This window comes from Mesoplodon densirostris, chromosome 13, assembly GCF_025265405.1.
Source record: "Mesoplodon densirostris isolate mMesDen1 chromosome 13, mMesDen1 primary haplotype, whole genome shotgun sequence".
NCBI lineage: Eukaryota > Metazoa > Chordata > Mammalia > Artiodactyla > Ziphiidae > Mesoplodon > Mesoplodon densirostris.
Window position 1 is genome coordinate 60,215,742 of NC_082673.1, and position 8,597 is coordinate 60,224,338.

Sequence of the window (8,597 nt, forward strand, 5' to 3'; positions counted from 1 at the left end):
CACACCCAACTAAATGCAATGAAAAGACCCTCTCACAGCTGAGGGACAAGCAAGCAGGTGGTGAAATGGATTGGTCCAGGGCCTGTCTTCATGCTCCCATCACCACAGCAGTTGGCAGTTTTCAGCTCCAAGAGACATTTACTGTCTGCTAGGACTCGGGGTGGTTAGCTTCTGCTGCCTGCTGCTCCAGGAGAGAATTCAAAACCCGAGCATATGGAGAATATTTAAACTTAAATTTGGGTGTATGGCACTGGTTCCCTCGTACATTCGGCTTTGAAATTCACCATCTGTTCAGTATAAGAAGGCCGGGTGGACTAGGTGCCCGCTGTTCTGTGGTTTCGTACACCTTCTGAATCACCCCCGCACTGTCCCCAGCCCTCCCACCCTCTTCCGCCCATTGGAGGTCACACAGCCTCACCTTTTCAGGCAGTGGGCTTTAATAATTGTTGGGATATGGCAACACTAGGATTAACTGTGAGGAAAAAGTGGAAGGATAGGAAGAAGGACTGTAGTGGAAAGTGATATAGGTCCCTTTGTAAGAGCAAAAATTAGGAAAGATCAATGAATCTCTTACATGCTAGAATCACCTGGGGAACTCTTCAAAATGCCCAGTTCAGCTGCACCCAGGACCAATTAAGTCAGCAACTCTGGAGGTGGGACCGAGACATCAGTAGGATCAGGGAGTATCAGTTTTTGAAGATCCTCAGGTGATTCCAGGAGACTTGGGTCATGGTTCCAGTCAAGCCACTAATCTCCTGTTGTCTAGGGAAAATCACTTATCCACTTTCTCTTCAGTGTTCTTACCTATTAAATGAGAGGATTGCCTCCAAATGTATTTGACCAAAAGCAACACAAGTTTGACCCCCAGGGACCATTTTCTAGAATGGTTTTCTAGCTCTGAAATTCTGAGAATGCATTCAAATGGCAATCAAAAGTCACGGTGAGGTTTGAACTCTGAAGTGTCTTGGAGTATCTGATCTGAATGTAGCTATCTACTTCAAACTCATGGCACAAACTCTTCCAGCAAAATTCTGGTAAAAGATCCCGGGTAAATTTCTAGGGCCTCCTCTAGTAAAGGAAATGTCATTCTGCTTCTATTTCACAAGACTTTGAAGAAAGGACAGTGGATCTGTTTGTCTCGCATTGCTACTTAGCTAGAGAATTAGGCAACAGTTGAGAAAGGTCGCTAGCGCTTGCTCATGCTCCCTCTCTTTCTCTTCCCACATCTGAGGATAATTGCTACCAGGCAAGAACATTTAATATGAATTCACTTAGAGAATCACAGTTTTGTAATCAGTGGGGAGAAAAGTTTGATTGGAACTTCATATTGAAAAATGAAACTAAATATTAAAATGTTTTCTTAGGTTTAATAAGTCTAGGTTATCACTACAAATGTGCACTAATTCTTTTTTACAAGCATCATTCTTTTTTTAAATTAATAAATTAATTAATTCGGTTGCGCCGGGTCTTAGTTGCGGCAGGCAGGCTCCTTAGTTGTGGCATGCATGTGGGATCTCGTTCCCTGACCAGGGATCGAACCTGGGCCCCCTGCATTGGCAGTGCAGAGTCTTAACCACTGCGCCACCAGGGAAGTCCCAAACATGCACTAATTCTTAGAGAATGAATTATATGTTATTTATCTCAGCATACGTTTTCTGACAAAATTATAAATCATAACATCTTTCACTTTACTTGGACTTTTAAAGCCCTATCACAGAAGAAGTAGGGGGTAGTAGTATTAGCTGAGAAGTGATGTTTTAGTACGGACCAATTTTATAACTTTATAAGAATATTTTCGGGCTTCCCTGGTGGCGCAGTGGTTGAGAGTCCGCCTGCCGATGCAGGGGACGCGGGTTTGTGCCCCGGTTCGGGAAGATCCCACATGCCGCGGAGCGGCTGGGCCCGTGAGCCATGGCCGCTGAGCCTGCGCGTCTGGAGCCTGTGCTCCACAATGGGAGAGGCCACAACAGTGAGAGGCCCGAGTACCACAAAGAAAAAGAAAAAGAAAGAAAGAAAAAAAAAGAATATTTTCACTGCTTAACTTCCTAACTTCAAGGAATTACAGTAATTATAAATATGCATATAAATACTTATGCCATATGTCCCCATCTATATGCAAAAAGGTAAATGTACACTGTAAACTGTATGCTAGGTAACGCAAGTTACTGTATTCTGTATTTGAATATGGCATTACAGATAGTTACTATCTCCTGTGATTGGAGAAGTGGGTATATTAACCAAGTTTTAGTTTCTAAACCCCAAAACCTATCTCTTCCTACTCTACCATGGGCAATATACCACAGTCAATTTTTATAGATTCCTAGTTATTTCAGTAGCCATCTAATGACTGTATCCTCAGAAAGAAACTGACCAGCTAACTTTTACGCATTGTAAATAATCTATTAATAATCTCGAACACTTACTGAGCTAAGGCTCTGTTCCAAGCACATCCTCATATTGTCTCAGTATTTACAGCAGCCCTGTGACCGATGTGAATGACACCATCTCCATTTTGTAAATAAGTTCACATGCATGCTCTATTTTGTTAACTACCCACTGAAATAATGTTTTCTGTAACAAGTCTTCCCATGTGGAAATCCTTTCTCCTTAGTCCTGTCTGAAAAGCATTTCCCTGGCCCTGGACAGGGAGTAACTCTGTGTATATAACTTTCTAGCCCCAACATTCATTGCAGAATCCTAGACCTGAGTTGGATCTCCTTTGACATCAGCTCAAACCCTTCCCAGCATCCTGACAGGTGACCCCTCCACCCACTGATTCAATGGTTCCAGTGGTCAGCTGCTCACCACCTCCTGGGGCACTTCATTTTTATTTTTATTTTAAAATAATTATAAATGTTCAAAAGTTTTTTCCTCATACCAAGGGGATACTTCTTCCTATAGCTTCCATCCCACAAATCCCAGTTCTGCCATTGTGGAGTTCCACCCCAACCAAATCTAATTCCTTTTCTGTGTGGATGCCATTCATATATTTGAAGCCCCTTATCACCTGAACTGTGAGGAGAATCTTCCTGTGTTGTGTTTACATTTCGGCAGGCTGTAAACCTTGAACCAGAGCTTTTCCTGGAATTGAGCATCAATTAGTAAAGTAAATCAGGACCAACTAAATAAAGTTTAAACACAGGCCAGTAAATCACTTATAAAAGTGTTTGCATAATCCTCCAAAACAAAGGTATTTTTTTCCCCAGACAACTGTGTAAAGGAGGCCTAAACCCACTAACAAGAATGTGATAAAGAAAGGTCACAAGGGGGAATTCCCTGGCGGTCCAGCAGGTCCAATCCACTTCCAGGGCCTGACTCAGGCATCCTTCCTACCACTGCTTACAGCTTGAGATCCTCCAGGGGCTATGCTTCTGAACTGGTTCATTTTGACAACTGGCCTCTTTTTAAAGCAGAGGTTCTCTATGAGATGGCCCTTGAGTTTTAGTAGCCACCTTCTGGCCAACTCCTGCCTTTTAGGAGTATAAGAAGCTTGATGCAGTTGAAGAAGCAGCCTCATTTCATCTCCCTGGGCAAAGATGAGGGAGGCAGGTGGACAGCGTTAGAAGGGAGGAGGTAATCTTTCAGTTACCTTGTTTTTTTGTTGTTGTTTTTTTCGCCACACCACGTGGCTTGCAGGATCCTAGTTCCCCGACCAGGATTGAATGCGCGCGCTCGGCAGTAAAACTGCGGAGTCTTAACCAGTGGACCACCACCAGGGAATTCCCATCCATTCCCTTGGTTTGTAAGTTGAAGGATGCTTCTGAGTTTGGGAGTTCCAGGGTTTTCTTTGCCCAGCTGATTCCTCATCATTATCTGGGGGAAGGAATCGGCCTGAAAGAGCAACATGAAGCACGGCGCCCTCTTCTAGTGAAGGGAATCAAGGTCTGCTGAGGTTGCCCCTGCGGGCCCACAGCTTCAGACCTTCCCACAGTCACATGTCCCATCCCCCTGTGGGACACATCTAAACTTCCCAGGTACGCCAGCTGTGGGAGCAGGGCGGGAGTTTCAGTTCTGCAAGCTGAAAAGAGTTCTGGAGTTGGATGGTGATGATGGTTGTACAATGTTATGAATGTACTAATACCACTGACATGGTCAAGATGGTAAATTTTATGTCATGTGTATGTTACCACAGTACAAACTTGGGGGTATGCGGGAGGGCTGTGGCCACTCCTGGAGGTTGAGCCCACCAGGAGCTCTTGAGAAGGTGGGGTCTGGTCTCCTGATTAGAGCGATGGTCCCCAGGCCGGGTGCTCATGAACTGCACTGGGCAGTTTCAGATACAGATTCCTGAGCCCCGCCATAAAGACCCTGATTTGGCGCCTCTAGGGTAGGGCCTGGGAGTCAGTATTTTCCAAACACACCTCAGATGGTTTTGATAATCAACCAAGTGTGGGACCTGCTGGGCTGGATCGTTAGGGAGCCTTTGTTATTAATCTCAGCGAATTCCAGGCGCCTGCTGCTTTTGGACTTAGACTCAACTATAAAGGTGCACAACACACTGGGGCATGTCTCTGGACCTTTCAGGCTGTTGCTTGCCATTCAGTCATTTGACGAATGTATATTAAGTGCCCACCCTGTGCCGGGAACGGGGCTATGTCAGAGGAGGCAGGGTCTCAGCTCTCACAGAGCACGTCGTCCCGCAGAGATCGATGAGACCCCCTCCCCCCTGCCCCTTCCCTTTCCAGCAGCCTTCACTCCCTTGCTTTTTTTTTTTTTGGCGATACGCGGGCCTCTCACTGTTGTGGCCTCTCCCGTTGCGGAGCCCAGGCTCCGGACGCGCAGGCTCAGCGGCCATGGCTCACGGGCCCAGCCGCTCCGCGTCATGTGGGATCTTCCCGGCTCCGCAGCACGTGGGATCTTCCCGGACCGAGGCATGAACCCGTGTCCCCTGCATCGGCAGGCGGACTCTCAACCATTGCACCACCAGGGAAGCCCACTCCCTTGCATTTTTTATTTCCCAGCCTGCTCACCTTACTAGATCAAGTTTTACAAATTCTTTCAGAGCTCGATCTGTGTCCAATTCATTTCTAGGCTGTCATTTTCTCCTGGACCTGCCCCTCCCCCCACTGCCCACACCTAGTGTTATGGTTTGCACTCAGTAAATGTTTGTTAAAGAGATTCATTCGTTCACCCAACAAATATTTACAGAGTGCCTACTATGCGCTAGGCCTAATTGTAGGTTTCAGGGCTGTGAGGAGGGCGCGAGATCTAGGATGCGGAATTTAAGCAGGAGCTCCCTCCAGGAGCAACAAGAACAGGGCTGCCCCCTGAGGGTCGGCGCCTCCTTAAACTCTGTGCCCTAGATGCCTCCCTCGTCTCACCCTAGTCCCAGCCCTGCTAGGTGCTGGGGATACAGCCATGAACAAAACAGACAGAGATCAATGCACCTCAGTGAATTCTCCCTTCTCCCAGCGTCTTTGTGGGGCTCTGCATGTTGCCTGTCCTTACGCTCTTTCATTTGTGTGCCATCTGCCTGCCCACCTAGACTGTGAAGTCTTATTCTGGTCTGCCCCTTCCTCTTCCCACCCCACCTCCACAAGCATTCTGCCTAGACAAGGTTTTCCAGAATCTTGTCCTTGACCATCTGCATGGGACTTCCTCATGGCACCGTTTAAAATGCAGCTTCCCAGTCTCACCTTTTGAGTCAGGTCCTTTGAGGGTGAAACTCAGGATTCTGCATCAAGGTCCCTGGGTTGTCAAGGCAGGTTTAACGTGTGAGGATCCCCAGCCCACCGATTTGTTCAGTCAGTACTGCTGACTAATACTAGGAGGAGAAGACAGGGGAAAGGGGCATTTTGAATGTGCTTCAGTTTCTTTGTGATTCTGTTCACAAAGTCAGAAGACACAGGTGTGGGAAAGGGATGGTCTGGAGAGCTACATGCTGGCCTTGACTCTGACCCTATGGGGCTCTGCAGGGAGATCTCTCAGCTCAGCCTTGCACCTTAGCTGGGCCACTCCAGGCCCTGCCCTATCACCCCTGGAGATTTATCGGGTTGCCTGCCTTACCTCCCCAAGCAGCTAGAGGCTGGCATTTCCCGTAGCTTTGGGTCAAAAGTTTCCATGGAGCCAGTGGAAGCGGTGTGTAGGTAGGTGGCTGGGGGGAGAGTCTGAGGCCCCAGGGCAAATAAGGAACGTGGGAGGGTCTGTGAATCTGGTCCTCCCTGACCTCTAAGGCAGGTACCCACCATTTTCACTCGCTTCACATAGTGCCCTGCACAGATGCCCACACACTTTGGGCTGTCAGGTGCATACTGTTTAATGGTAATCATCTGAAAGAAATAAATCCATTGTGTGAGTTACCAGTAAACCCAGTTTGCAGGGTGGAGCATACGTCAGCTTTCCCAATCCGTCAACACCTTGGCAGTATCAGGTGAGATTCCTCTGCCCTCTGCCGATCCACCACACCGAGCTCCCTCGGAGAAGAGTTCAGGAGTAGATCTCATCTGCTTTTGAAAGGGTTCAGGCATGCAGATGGAGGACCTATCAAAGTCCAGCTGAGGAGGGAATTTGGGGTAGTGTCAACATCTGGATCACGGTCCCAGGGTCCCTAAATGCCAGGTTATTGAGGGCTTTCAACAGCAGGCCATTAGAGTTGAATTGATTAATAAACTATTTATTTGCTTGTAAGGTTGGTGACAGTGGTTCTCAAGCTTTATGTGCATCAGTATCACCTACAGAGCTTGTTAAAATAGGTGCCCAGGGCTTCCCTGCTGGCGCAGTGGTTGAGAGTCCGCCTGCCGATGCGGGGGACACGGGTTCGTGCCCCGGTCCGGGAAGATCCCACATGCCGTGGAGCGGCTGGGCCCGTGAGCCATGGCCGCTGAGCCTGCGCGTCTGGAGCCTGCGCTCCGCAACGGGAGAGGCCACAGAAGTGAGAGGCCCGCGTACCGCAAAAAAAAAAAAAAAAAAACAGGTGCCCAGATGCGACCTCGGAATCTTGAGAGTTGGAGCTTGGGAATTTGTCTTTCAACATCTCCCCAAGCAATTCTGCTACACACACATCTCAGAACCTCAGGTGCTTTGAACTAAGGACTCTGCAGTGTTTGTGTCTTTATTCTGCACACCCCTCCCCCCCTTTCCTTCAAGCGGGGTGGTTTGTACCCTGGCAACTTGGCTAAAATGAAACTACCTCTCCCAGCTCCCCTTCCCCGTAACCCTGAGTTAGAGCTGGACAAAGGAGGAGCTCATAAAAGATCTGGAAGATGAACATGAGGTGGCGGCCATTACTCTCGGAAGGCGGTCAGGGTTAAGTTTGGTGACAGGCAGACACAGAGATGCCAGGTCCCACTTGTCCTCACTCTCCTCCACTCCACATCCAGCTCCTCCTAACAGCAGCCCCAGACCCTCCCCCTCAGATGCTTGGTGGCAGATCCCTGGAGGAGGGACCCACACAGGGCAGAGTCCCCCTGCAAAACCTCCCTGAAGGCTTTTTTTGCGGTCCCTCCGCAGTGGTGGGGTCTACTTAGCTTATCCGACTGGAGGCTTGGTGGCTCCTTCTCTGACCCTCCAGTCCCTTCCCGGTCTTCGCCTCCCCAGCTCCTCCCACAGGGAAGTCAGGTCTCACTCCTGTAACAAATCCCTTACCTCAGAACTCACAGGGCCTTCTGCTTCCCCTGGTGAACCCCGACTGACCAGTCAAGAAACACTTCCCGTGTCCAAAATAAAGCAAGACTTGGGAATTGGCCTTCCATTTAGATCCAAGAAATGTTCGTGGGCTATGAAGATGTGTTGACATCAGTTACAAGGTAACTCAGTTAGTCCTACCATCCATGATCACAGGGTAATTGAAAAAGATGATTCCCCAGATTCTCTGCTGGCAAATAACAGCGCCTTGGGCAAATGAGAAAAAGGTGCCTCCTTTGGGAAGCATTAGTAAAAATCGCCCCTTCCTTCCTCCTGCTTTCCCTTTTAATCTGGGTGCCCTTGTGCAGGCCACAACCTGCATTAACTGGATATATATAGCTGCCCTGGGTACCTATTCTGTCCATTAATGCCAAGGGGCCCTGAGTCCAGCCTCTAATTGCTTTCCTAGTATCATCAAGCATAGACAGGTCACAAAACAGTCTCACCAAAATGTTTCAGGGAAGAATAGAACTTCCTTGGTCCTTGTACAATTTTCCTGTCCCCAGTGCCATGGGCAGCCATCCTTCCCTGATCATTCATTTCAACAAGCTCTGGCAAGATTATCACAGCCCGCACTATACCGTAGTGTTACTATTTGTTTGATATCTGTCTCACCCACTAGACAGTGAGCTCCCTGAGGACAAGGGCTCTGATTTGGTTGCCTTTGGATCCCCAGTGACCAGTATAGTACCTGGCACAGAAAAGCATGCAATCAATGTCTGTGGAATGAGTTAATGGATCAAGCAGAACTAAAGGAAAACTCCTGTTTTCCTCAACTCCTCAGACTTCTGATATCAGACGGGTAGGTTTTTCTATACCCGACAACTCTCCAATTATCAGTGCACACCAACTGGGTACCTTATAATTTAACTCAGCTCTAACACTAACTGCCTGGAGCTAGCACAGACCCCACAGGTTAAGGGCTCAGTCCCATAAGACTGTCCCCCACTTCAGATGCCAGCGCCAAGTCCCAA

General features: G+C 48.3%; 1 non-coding gene across 1 annotated transcript; it reads right to left on the minus strand.

Annotated features, from left to right (window-relative positions):
- Positions 1-1,518: 1,518 nt before the first annotated feature.
- On the minus strand, positions 1,519-1,591 carry TRNAG-GCC (transfer RNA glycine (anticodon GCC)). The gene has a single exon. It is a non-coding gene; the product is annotated as a tRNA-Gly (tRNA).
- Positions 1,592-8,597: the final 7,006 nt, after the last annotated feature.